Source organism: Mangifera indica, chromosome 18 (genome assembly GCF_011075055.1).
Source record: "Mangifera indica cultivar Alphonso chromosome 18, CATAS_Mindica_2.1, whole genome shotgun sequence".
Taxonomy (NCBI): Eukaryota; Viridiplantae; Streptophyta; class Magnoliopsida; order Sapindales; family Anacardiaceae; genus Mangifera; species Mangifera indica.
Window position 1 is genome coordinate 9,180,406 of NC_058154.1, and position 12,658 is coordinate 9,193,063.

General features: G+C 29.7%; 1 pseudogene; it reads right to left on the bottom strand.

Annotated features, from left to right (window-relative positions):
- Positions 1–1,092: 1,092 nt before the first annotated feature.
- Positions 1,093–3,455, bottom strand: LOC123201681 (annotated as a pseudogene).
- Positions 3,456–12,658: the final 9,203 nt, after the last annotated feature.

Sequence of the window (12,658 nt, forward strand, 5' to 3'; positions counted from 1 at the left end):
AGGCACCCTGCATGGTTCGTCTTAATAATGGGTCTTGACATAATCCATAATTTTGTGGGTCAAACGTACTATCGTCCTCGTTCAAAGCGTCTACAAATGAAGCATAGCCTCCTCGTGCTCGTGACCTCCTTGGCCAAATAGATCGAAATCTCTTAACCTTATTCTTGCTTATGAGAAGTCTTTTTCCTCCGATGCCCTGGCGTTGCTGTGGAAGGGTCAATTCTCATTTTGACTAGAACAAATCCTACTATTTTAAACGTAAGATTTAAACTAATTGACAAAAATCTCAAGGTTATAGTACTATAGATAACTAAGAGTAATATTATGTGTATATATTTTTAATATAAAATTTGGATACATAAATATCGTGTTATTATGTGATTAGATATTGTTTTATTTTAATTTAAAATAATTCAATCACATAATAACATATTATTTATGTATCTAAATTGTGTACAAAAAATATATATGTATAGTTTTATTGAAGGGAAAAAAGCAATATCATGCGTACACACTTTTGGAAACTCAAATGATATGTCATTATGTGATTGAGTATTACTTTATTTTTATTTAAAATCATCTAATTATATAATAACACATCATTTGTGTATTCAAATTATGTATTAAAAATATATACACATAGTTTTATTAAAGGAGAAAAAGAAATATTATGTTTACACAATGATATGTCATCGTGTGATTAGGTGTTACTTTATTTTTTATTTAAAATCATCCAATCACATGATGACACATAATTTGTGTATTCAAATTATGTACTAAAAGTATATACACTATTTTATTCAAGGGAAAATAGCAATATTATGTACACACATTTTTAGTATATAATTTGAATACATAAATGATATATCATCATATGATTAAATGTTACTTTATTTTTATTTAAAATTATTTAATTACACGATGACATCGTTTGTGTACTTATATTTTATATCAAAAGTGCTTTCCTTGTTGTAAACAAACAAATATCCTTAGTTCTCTATATCAATTATGAAAATTATGAGACATGTTGGAAAGATTTTCTATGTTTAGATAATAATTAATTCTCAATCATGCATGATAAAAACAGAAATATTTCTGAATTTCAAATCTTATATTTCACTATTTTATAATTTAATTTCTAGTGTTTCATGAAGTGACAAGAATTGCATATAAAATCTCATCCCAAGTACAGGAACACCAGCAAGACACCAATGGCCACAGTCATTCTGGCCAACGGATCCATACACAGAAGGATGCCCATCGTTTCTCAACTGGGATAGTGTTGTTACATCCAGCAAACTCACTGGCTTCGACATTTTGCTCAATAGATCCTTCACGATGGCCACCGCAGGCAGTGGACCTGCCAGATATGTTGAACCACTTATGGGCTGAGTTTGGTGCTTGCAGCTTGCTGAGGTCCCTTCAGTCCACTCTTGCCCACTGTCATAAACCAATGGCACGAAAGAGTGAGATTATAATTTAAGAATAACAGTAAAATATCGTGTACTCACTTTAAGTACATAAATAAATACATTTTTGATGTGTCATTAAATGATTGTAAATTAAAAATAAAATAACATCCAATTATATAAAGACATATCATATATATGTTCATTTATATATTTAAAAGTAGATACACATAACATTACTTGTTAATAATTAAAGAGTTTACTTATAGTGGGTAAGAGAAATGCTCTGATAGAAAACTTTGGTGATTGAAGGATCAATAGAAGAGTCAATCCATTTTGACCAAGTAATAAGTCCCTTTTTGAGGGCAACCAATCAATCCATATCTTTCTGAATGTTATTCCCTTTTTGAATATAGTCTCATCTGTCATATCAATTTGTATAGATAAGTTAGTAAAATTTATTTATACATATAGTTTTATTTTTAGTCAGAGATGGATTACATACTTTTGTAGGGTTCTTGTATGGAGCCACTAGTGATAAGTATTGAAGATGAGCATGTCATATCCTTTCCATGCATTGCCATTTTTAATCGAGTTAAGCTTGAGAACCCTCCCAATTTTTTCAATCACTAAATCTACTAGAAATGGTTTAAAATCTAATTTTATTGAAATGTCATAGTCCTGCAAGTTTCATCAATACATTTATTTAGATATCATCACTCAAATATATCATATTATTCATAAATTTTAAATAAAAAATTCCTCATATAAACAATTATATATAAAATATTAACCGTAATTAGATTATGAAATATAGTTAAATCGATTATGAATAAATCATATAATATGTTTAAATTTTTTCCCATCAACAAACATGTATATAATCTAGAGTATACACAATATTTTCAAAACTAAATCGAACATCAACCTAGTGGAGAGGACAATTCATTCTAACTAATGGTCAGATCGATTAATTGTTCAAAAATAATATTCAAAACAATATTATATAATTTATTATTAAATATACAATATAACTTATTTTAATATCAAAATAAGTTTCGATAAATAAAATCATATTTGTTTCAGGTTTTATAATAAAATTTTGAAAAAAATTAATTTTTTACATTAATAAGGTCAAACTTATTTTTTTACCCAATCTAATTAGATGATTTAAATGGATTAAACCCAAATCAATTTGCTCTAATTCAGTTTAACTATAAAAATTGTTTTTAAGTAAATTGAAATCGGTTTGACTAATAAATGATTAAACTAGTTAGATCGATTGATTTAATTTAATTTTTAAAACTATGAGTATACGTACCGGTAAAGTGAAAGTAGCGAGACCATTTTGTACACCAAGTGCGTAATTTGACTGAGGTACTGAAGCATAAAGCATGCAATTGAGTGACTGCCATTGATTCCTGCTCAGAGAGTCCCCCACGAACAGTATTTTCTTCCCTTTAGACCTCCTCACAAAATCTTGGCCATCGAATCTGCACTACAATTATTATTATAACATCAAAGAATTTTAATTTCTACGCTAAATCAGTGGTGGATCCGTGATATAATAAAGAAGGGTTAAAATTAAATTAAAAAAAAAAGAAAAAATATTAATTAAAAAATGATACAATCTAAAAAAGGTCCATGTAAAAATCTATAAATTATTTTGCTCATTTTTCATACTATAGGGTAATTTAAAATTTTCAAACCCATAGAGGTCAAATGATCCTTCTTGACCCTGATAGGTTCCGCCGGTAAAATCATGCTTGAAATAGTGATAAAATAAGAGCACCTTGGCAATGAACAAGAGGTGGGCTTCCATTTATATTTGAGATAGAGGTTGTCCGGCCGACCATTTTTCTGGCAATCAAATTTTTTCTCGATGAAAGGGTATGTTGAAGTACTGTAAAGAGGATAAGATTCATCAGAAACCCAACTTCCTTGGAAGAAATCACAGCCGCCCACTTGATCAAAACCTGATGAAATAGTGAAAGAAAACAAAAGCAAAAGAAATGATAAAGAGAAAGGTGTAAATGTGATAGCCATTTTTTCTCATTTTGTGATGATTTCTGGGTTTGCTTCAGGACAATGAGATGATTCTTTGTTGTATTTTAACATTTTTCTAAGTGGGAAATCTTTTTCTTCAAAGGAAAGCCTTCCTTTCTATTCATTTTCCAGTTATTTTTTTCCTTTTTTTCTTGTAGTTTTTACTAATGAATTTGGACAATTAAATTGCTTAAGGAAAGTTCCTACATATTTGGAGAATTCCCACTGTTTGTTGATTAAATTGGTCAGCCAACTGTATCTTGGTTCTTGGTTTCCTCAGTCATTGGCCTTAGTTTAGGAAATAGTTTATATGTAACCATAATACATTCCATTGAAAAATATAGAACAACTTCATTACATTTAAGTTTTCATTCATCTTTGTAATATGAAAAGAGTAGTATTATATAAACAAATAAATTATACAAACTTGTACATAATTAATGACATTTCACAATGTAATTAGATAGTTTTAAATTACAGATAAAATAATACTCAATCACATAATGAGATGCCATTATTTGTATATAAAGTTACACATATTATTTATATACATAATTTTATTGATTTGAAAAACACATTTCAGATTTGTAATACGTTAAATTGAATTTGAAATGGCAAAAATAATTATTAATACTTAGATTAAAAAAAAATTATTAAGTGGTAATTGGAAACTAGAATACCATCGATAAAAGGTCTTTAGATCTTCAATGGTAGCACATGTTTCTTTGATGATAATAATTATAATAAAGTGAAAGGACTTATTCCCATCCAACGTATGATGTGTTTCTAAAATCTCATTTACGGGTTTTAAAAATTCAAATACTCATAAATGAATTATTAACTTTAACTAAAACCATTAGTTGGAGGGATAAAATTGTTATTTTATTATTAAACATTAAAATCTAAAAATTTATATCATTTTTCCTCTGTAGTTTAAAAAACTAATAATTTTTCTCTCACCTAAAAATTTGAAAAATTCACTTTTCTACTTAAAGTTTCTTCTTCATTCTTCAATACTGAAAATCTATTGCCATTGATAGTTGACCACCCCAACATCTTCTTTTCTGGTTGTCAGCTTTCCCATCAGAATAGGTTCATCAGACAAAAATAATTTTATCTTTTGTAACTAATAATTTTGGTTAAGGTTAACAGTTCATATACGAGTATTTAGATTTTTTACACACCTCATATGTGAGTATTTAGATTTTTTACACACCCTGGGTGAGACTTTGGCCTAATAATAATAGTAAGCAACGGCTTGCCCCTAGTTCGGCTTGAGAAAATAAATAAAGCTGCTCAAATCATGGGTTTGGATTGATTGAGAAAATAAGCTTGGCCCCAAAATGGACTTTCATTACCTCATGACCACAAAATATTAACAATGGATCAACTCACAGAATATTTTTGCCTTGTGAATTTATATGATAGACTTATTGAAAAATTAGCGTTGCCTTTCCAGATGTGTACACTCTTTGTTTAAATTAGTACAACATTATGTAAGAGAAGAGGTATACATCATGGTTTTAAAATCCAGATCAAGATGGTTTGAAAACCATTTAGTATTTTAACTGCTTTTACTTGTAGTTAGATTGATGATTTTGCACTGATTGACAAGTTAAAGTCTAGTCAAAGGACAGTTGAATGAACAGTGCAAACAAATAGATATAATTAAAATTTAATAAAAAAAATAAAATGATAATGTTCCATCAAAAGAAATGGAAACGTGAAATATCAAAGTTGAAGACTCGAAAATCCCTAATTCTGGAATCCTAAAACCTAGCTTGACAGATACTTTAAGCGAATTACTAAATGGAAACGTGAAATGAAAGTGCAAACAAATAGCTTGACGATGTTGGTGACAAGTATAGCACCTTCAATGGGTTTGATTGATTTTAGGTATTGATTCTAATGATAGTTACAAGGTTAGCCACTAACTATTAGGTTTTTCTTTAAACTTTCTTGTAGATGATTCAAAAGGCCTGAGTTAATTACATAAAAAGTAAATCACCTTGTGTCCTATTAAGAGATTAAAAGTTTGAGGTCAAAGAATAATAACCCAAAAGTTAAGAGTGGAATGAAATTGTATAAATTAGGGTTATGAGATGTATCATATAAAGTGAGACCATTCTTATTACCCACAAATAATCTAGTCATTTTTGATAAGAAAAGAGAAAATTTTGTCTCTAAATTCACGCACACAAACTAGTGGTTGTGAGACTCTAATACCTTCCTAATAATTGGTAGTGTTGTAACGCCTTTGTAGACAAATGAGGCTTCGTTGGTTTGACTAAGGAAGTGAAAACTAATTTGCAACAAAATATGCATGGTGAATTTAGGTCTCTAAATTTATATTTAATTGCATATATAATGATCCCTTAATTTTATGGTCGTTTATGGTGATCTCTTTGTACAAAATGCTGATGCTTTTGTTGTTCTCTTGTGTATTTATTAAGATCACAACCCTTTCATGATATTCAAAAAAGTGTTTCCTATTACTCCCTTACATTTTGACAAATTTTATATGTTCTCACATTTTTCTGTTTTATGAACTACTTTTATCTGTAAAATCATATGTTTATAGAACAATGAATATATATAATTTCAATGAGGAAACACTTTCTAATCTTTGTAGAAATGTTTTTTTTTCTTTTTTTTTTAGAAGTAAATGTGTATATTAACAAAAAAAAAAGACAAAGCGACTCTCAAAAAAGGTTTTGAGGATAACCTAAGCTTGACCTAACTAAATGAATGTTAGCACAAAATTACAAACAGACAAAGTTTGTAGGAACTTGAAATCATTTGAGGATGATGACCAATCGACAAAATAGAAAATACAGAGAATATATCACCTATAAACAAAACAACTAAACAAACAATTGAGAATTGTTATTCTTGTGTAAATTGTATTTTCATTATAACAAGTTTTTCTTTAAATAAATATAGACTCAAAGTTTAAAAGGAAACCAAAAGAGGAAATGAGTCACAATTGTCAACAAACCTCCACCCTAGTGAGTTTTTCAATTAGAGAAACAAATATGATAAAAATTGCACTCCACCATTGACGCATAAATAAGCATGCCCAAATTTTGCTTAACACTAAATGACATTGACAAAATGTTATTTGACCAAGATCATTGAATGAAAACCTTTTACCTACAACATAAAGCTCTGTACCCAAATTATTTTGTGTGCACAAAATCTTTAAATAATGCACCTCTTGGATCATCATTTGATGCTCTAATACCATTTTTTAAGAATTTGTGAAAGTATAACAAATTTCAAGATTAACCATATATGACATAAATCACCAAGAACACAATAAGTATAACATTTAATGTGGTTTAACATAACTTGTCTACATCTCCGAATAATAGAGGAATATATTATAATTACAAAAATATAAGAGCACCACACACTTAATGATACCCTAAAGGAGTAACTTGTCAAAACTCTGAATTAATGATATCCCAAAAAGTGTTTTCAAAGCGTTAGCATATTTCTTGGTATGAACTATTTGATTTTCAAGATTATTTATTTTGGTTTCCGGGTATCTTCTTCTTTAATTGTTTTTGTTCTGTTTTTTAACTTTTGTTGTCAAAAATGTTCTGTTTGGTTGGCAAGAAACTAAAAAATGAAACCAAAAAAAAAAAAACTGGAAGCATTGAGTTTCTTTTCTCTTAAATTCCACGTAGGAAAAACTCTCTTTCTCCTTCAATAATTCATTTACCAAGATTATTATTGGGGAAATTAAAATAAATGACCCTTTTATTGGGGCAATAAAAAATTTACCCCAAATTTTGGGGTTAAAGAGACATACTCTTAAATTAAAGTATTTAAACGAAATGCCCCAAATATCCTCTTAAATACCAAAACTACCCTTCTAAATTAAATTATTATTTTATTTAAGGGTAATAAACAAATTTACCCCTAATGTTGGGGTTTAAACCAAAATACCCCTAATCTAAAGCATTTAAACAAAAATATTCCAAAATAATACCAAAACTACTCTTTCTCTATTTCTATATAAACCACATATCTTCCTTTTTTTTTAACATATCTAAGAGAGATTTCTAAAGAGAGAAAATAAGTTTGTGTTCAAGATTTCAGGTGTGAAGAGAAAAGTTCATCATTTCGAAGTATATATTCCTGTCATTACTTTAATCGTTATTATTTTATTAATAATACAATTATATGTGATATTTTATATAATAAATTATAGTTGTGTATAATATGTAAAATAATAAAAATTAGATAGGTTATGTTGTAAATATTATAGTAGTATAGGATAACATGATATTACTTCAATCGTTACTATTTTATTAATAATGCAATTATATGTGATATTTTATATAATAAATTATAGTTGTGTGTAATATGTAAAATAATAAAAATTATATAGGTTATGTTGTAAATATTATAGGAGTATAAGATAACATGATATTACTTCAATCGTTACTATTTTATTAATAATGCAATTATATATGATATTTTATACAATAAATTATAATTGTGTGTAATAAGTAAAATAATAAAAATTAGTAGGCTATATTTAATAATATTATTCTGTCAAATTGAATTATGAAATAGGTATAATTGTGTAATAGACATCTGTAAATAGTATTTTCAGTTATATTATTTATGTTGATTATATATTTTATTTGGGCAATATAAAATTTACCCCAAATTTTGGGATTTAAGCAAAAATACCCTTATATTAAAGTATTTAAATCAAAATGCCCCAAATATCCCCTTAAATACCAAAACTACCCTTTTAAATTAAATTATTATTTTTTAAAGGGTAATACCAAAACATGATATATTTAAGTAGTCACAATATGTAATTGAATTATGGAATAGGTATAATTGTGCAATAGACATCTGTAAATAGTATTTTCAGTCGTATTATTTATGTTGATTATATATTTTATTGTAGGATTAATCTAAATGTCTGGGTATGCTTCAATTAGATATGAGGAAAATTGGATAGAAAATGGTGACAATGTTATAAAATATGTTGGAGGTACTAGGAAATTGATTAAAATTCCAGAATACACATCATTCGAAGAATTAATCCAAATAGTGAGCAACAAGTGTAATATAGATTGAAAGATATTTAACATTAGTTAAGCATGAAACCGAAGCATCTCGATGACAGCTTTCCGGTAGAAATTTCCAATGATGAAGATGTTGAGGTTCTTAACGGTCTATCTAATCTCTTAAAAGAATGTGTTCTAGTTTTTGTTATAACTATAGTTAATGATGATAGTTATAAGGCTCAACAAGCAGATGAAGATTTACAAGGTGGTGAGTCGACCAGTTATCTAGAAAATCAAACAATTGGTATAGAAGAGATTCAAAATATTAAGATCAATCCGAAACAAGAATTTATAGAGGAAGATTTTACATATCTTCCTGAAGTTAATGTTGATGCATTGTATCGCGTAGAAGAATTTCTTAATGGGTATGAAGCAACTTTTCCAGATTGAAGTGAATTTGAAGGAAAGGTTGTACATAATATTCTAATCGAAGAATCAGAGGTTGAAGAGAAGACCTATGTTAATAAAGATATTGGAGGTACAAGTAATTTTCCAGAAACTACTACTGCTGATGGGAATGTTCGTACTGATGCATTTCATTGGTTACCACCTTTTCCTGATTAACCATCTACATCCAGAAGCTCAAATGTATTGATTGATAATAATTCTCCAAAAGTTGGTACATTATTTCCAAGTAAACAACATGTCATTGATGCGATATATCAAGACGCGCTTCGGAGGGGATATTAATTTTTTGTGGACAAATCAGACACGATTAGATGGGTGGTTAAATGTCTTAACGAAGAATGTAAATAGCGTACACAGACAGTTAGGGTGGGAGAAAGTGATAGTTTTGAATTACGTCGTATGGATAGCCATCACACATGTGGCAGAAATAAGATATTACCTCACCATAGGCAAGTAGGTGCTTGAGCTTTAGGTCAAATTTTAAGGACCAAATTCATATTAGTTGATCGTCTTTATCGACCGAAGGAGATCATTGCTGAATCGCAGATCGATATAAAATTGATATATCATATGCACAAGTATGACGGGCAAGAAATTGGGTGCTTCAATTATTGAGGGGGACACCAGAAAAGTCGTTTATGTTGCTACCAGAATATTGCTTCAATTTAGAATGTTGTAATCCGAGAACAGTGACATATACACTAACAGATGAGTAGAATTGATTTAAATACTTTTACATGACATTCGGTTGTAGTATCCATGCATTCCAGCATCATATTCGTCCGGTTATTTGCATTGATGCTGCTTTTTTAAAAATTAGATATTTGGGTCAACTATTTATTGCTATTGCATTAGATGAGAATAATCAGATATATCCCCTTGCTTTTGGGATTGGTCCTAGGGAAGATCATGATAAATGGTGTTGGTTTTTAACAAAGCTGAGGGATTGTATTGGTGAGGTACATTATTTAGCTATCATTTCAGATCGACATGTTAGCATATTTTTGGCAATGACTGAAGTATTCCCTAGTGTGCATCACGGTTATTGTTGTCACCACCTCCATTGTAACATGCGGTCCAAGTACAAAAAGAATGCTAAAGTCGCATGGATGTATTGGAAAACAACTAAGGCGTACACTGAGTATGAATTCCAACAGGTCATGAAGTCACTGGCCCGTATGCACCCTGATGCAGCTGCATACCTGTGTGAGGTGGGTTTCGATCGATGGGCATGAGCATATTTTTCAAGGCATAGGTATAATGTAATTATTGACTCAATGAGTCATTATGCTCTTATTTTGATGATAACAAACTAATATGTCCCTAAACATATTAACTAATTATTTTACTTGAGTGTGAGTTTAGATTGCAAGAATTTATCGAATGCACTTGAAGGAGTTTCAAGATGGAAATAAAAAACAAGGCTCAAGTAAAGAATTCTTGAAGATTTAAAGTAAAACTCAAGTTTAGGTAGACATGTTTGTAATTTGGAGCATTCGTTTTGATTAGAATATTTATTTGCATGGGATAGCTCACTTGAAAACTCATTTTCATATATTTCACATTTTGGGTTAAAATGTCATTTTTTAAACTTATTGGGTTAAGCCAATTCTTTCACTAAAGTTTATTAATTCTTTTAAAATGATGAAGTTTTGTGAACTATATTTTCATATCTTAAAGTTGGTTTTGAAAGAATTTTCAAAAATGGGTTAAATTGTCACTTTTCAAAGTTTTAGAGGTCAAATACACTTTTTGAAAATTCAGGGGGTAAAATGTAATACAATTCGATCGACCGAATTTGATCGACCGAATCAGCTTCTAAATTTTTTAGAAGCCATGTATTTTGGCTTCTAGAAATTCGGTCGACCGAATTTTAGTTTAAATTTTCCAATGACTAGTACCACGTAAGCTCCACGAAAGTGTCACGTCACATCTGGTTGACCGAATTACATCCGGTTGACCAAATTGTGTATTTTTTGGAAAACTAAAATGGCTATTCTTTGTGCACAATAGTAACTTCTCTCATTTTCCCTTATATAAACCCAATCAAATTTATTCAAAAAGAACTTTTGCCACAAAAAACTTTCATATTTTTTAGAGCAACTTAGTTTTGAGGTATTTACTTACAGATTTTTCTCTCTAATCAAAACCCTTGTTCATATACTTTGTAATTTCATTTGCATTGGATTGTACTAAGCTTTAACTTTCATATACACTTTTGAGAGAGATCATATTTCAATTTCGTATTAAAATTCATGCTATAAAAGAGTGAGGTTCACTCTTGGAGAGATTAGAAAATTTCTTGTGAGAGAAATTGAGTTTTAACATTTGTAAAGGTTAATAGCACCTTGGAAGCTATTTTGATTGTGAAAAAAAGCTTGGTTGAGGTTTAGGTCAACCAAGGATTAGTGGAATACTCCAAGGGAGAAAGCTTGGAGGAGTGGACGTAGGCCGGGTTAAGCCGAACCACTATACATCGCATGTTTGATTTTCTCTTCCCTTAAATTCATACTTTATGTTATGTTATTTTGATTGTATTGATTATTTGGAATATTTTAGTTATTCTCATAAATTGGATTAAAAATAGACAACATTCATTGATTTGAATAAATTGCTTGAATTATCAAATTTGGTAAAATTTGTTTTAAAATTGCCTAATTCACCCCCCTCTTAGGCCATTCGATCCTACAGTAATAACTATCAATATTGTTGAGTCATTTAATACCTTGATCAGAAACGCTTGAGGCTTACCTATTACGATGCTAATCGAGTTCATCAGAGGTACATTGCAGCGATGGTTTTATGAAAGAAGAAATCATGCCAGTAAGTTCATATTAAATATTATAATATGTTATAATTGCGTGTTACTAAACTTATACTTGATTACTAACCAAATGTGTTTATATTTATAAGATTTACAGATGTTTATACCAGCCTAGTCACACCTTGGGTTGAAGATAAAATCGCAAAACGTGTACAAAAGTCTTCAAACTTGGAGGTATGTCCTATAACATCTTATCGATACCAGGTCCTTGGTAGTGGCCAATATAATGCTTTGGTCGACCTGACGGAGCGTACATGCACCTGTAGAAAATTTCAGTTATCACAGATTCCCTGTATGCATGTTATTGTTGTAGCTAGATATATGAAACTCACAACCTGCATTCAGTGGGTGCATCCATACTACAACACAACTTTTTATCGTACAGTTTATGCGGACGCAGTCAATCCATTGGGAGATCAGTTAGAATGGATTCATCCAGAGAAGGCACGTGTAATCCACCCACCGTATATGCATCGTCATCGTGTAGATCATCCAACAAATAAAAACAGTTGTCCTTATCAAGGAGAGGTTGTTGAACAACTTATCTGTAGCCGGTGTCACCAACCTGGACATACAAGACAAAATTGCTGAAGCTTTATTCCAGTACCTAGTTCTGTACCATCAAGTTCAGGAAGAAAGAAGAAAGATGGAAAATAGTTGCACCTGTTAATTGTACTTGTTAATTTTAATATAGATGTTATTTTTGTACTTGTTTCTGTAACTCTAATGTTTGTGGCTGTTAATTTTAATATAAATGTTGTCTTTGTACTTATTTCTGTAAACCTAATGCTTGTGATTGTTACAGAGGACAGATTCTGACTATAAGATGTTATCTTTTTATATCATTTTTTTTCCATTATATTTGTCGCTTCTGG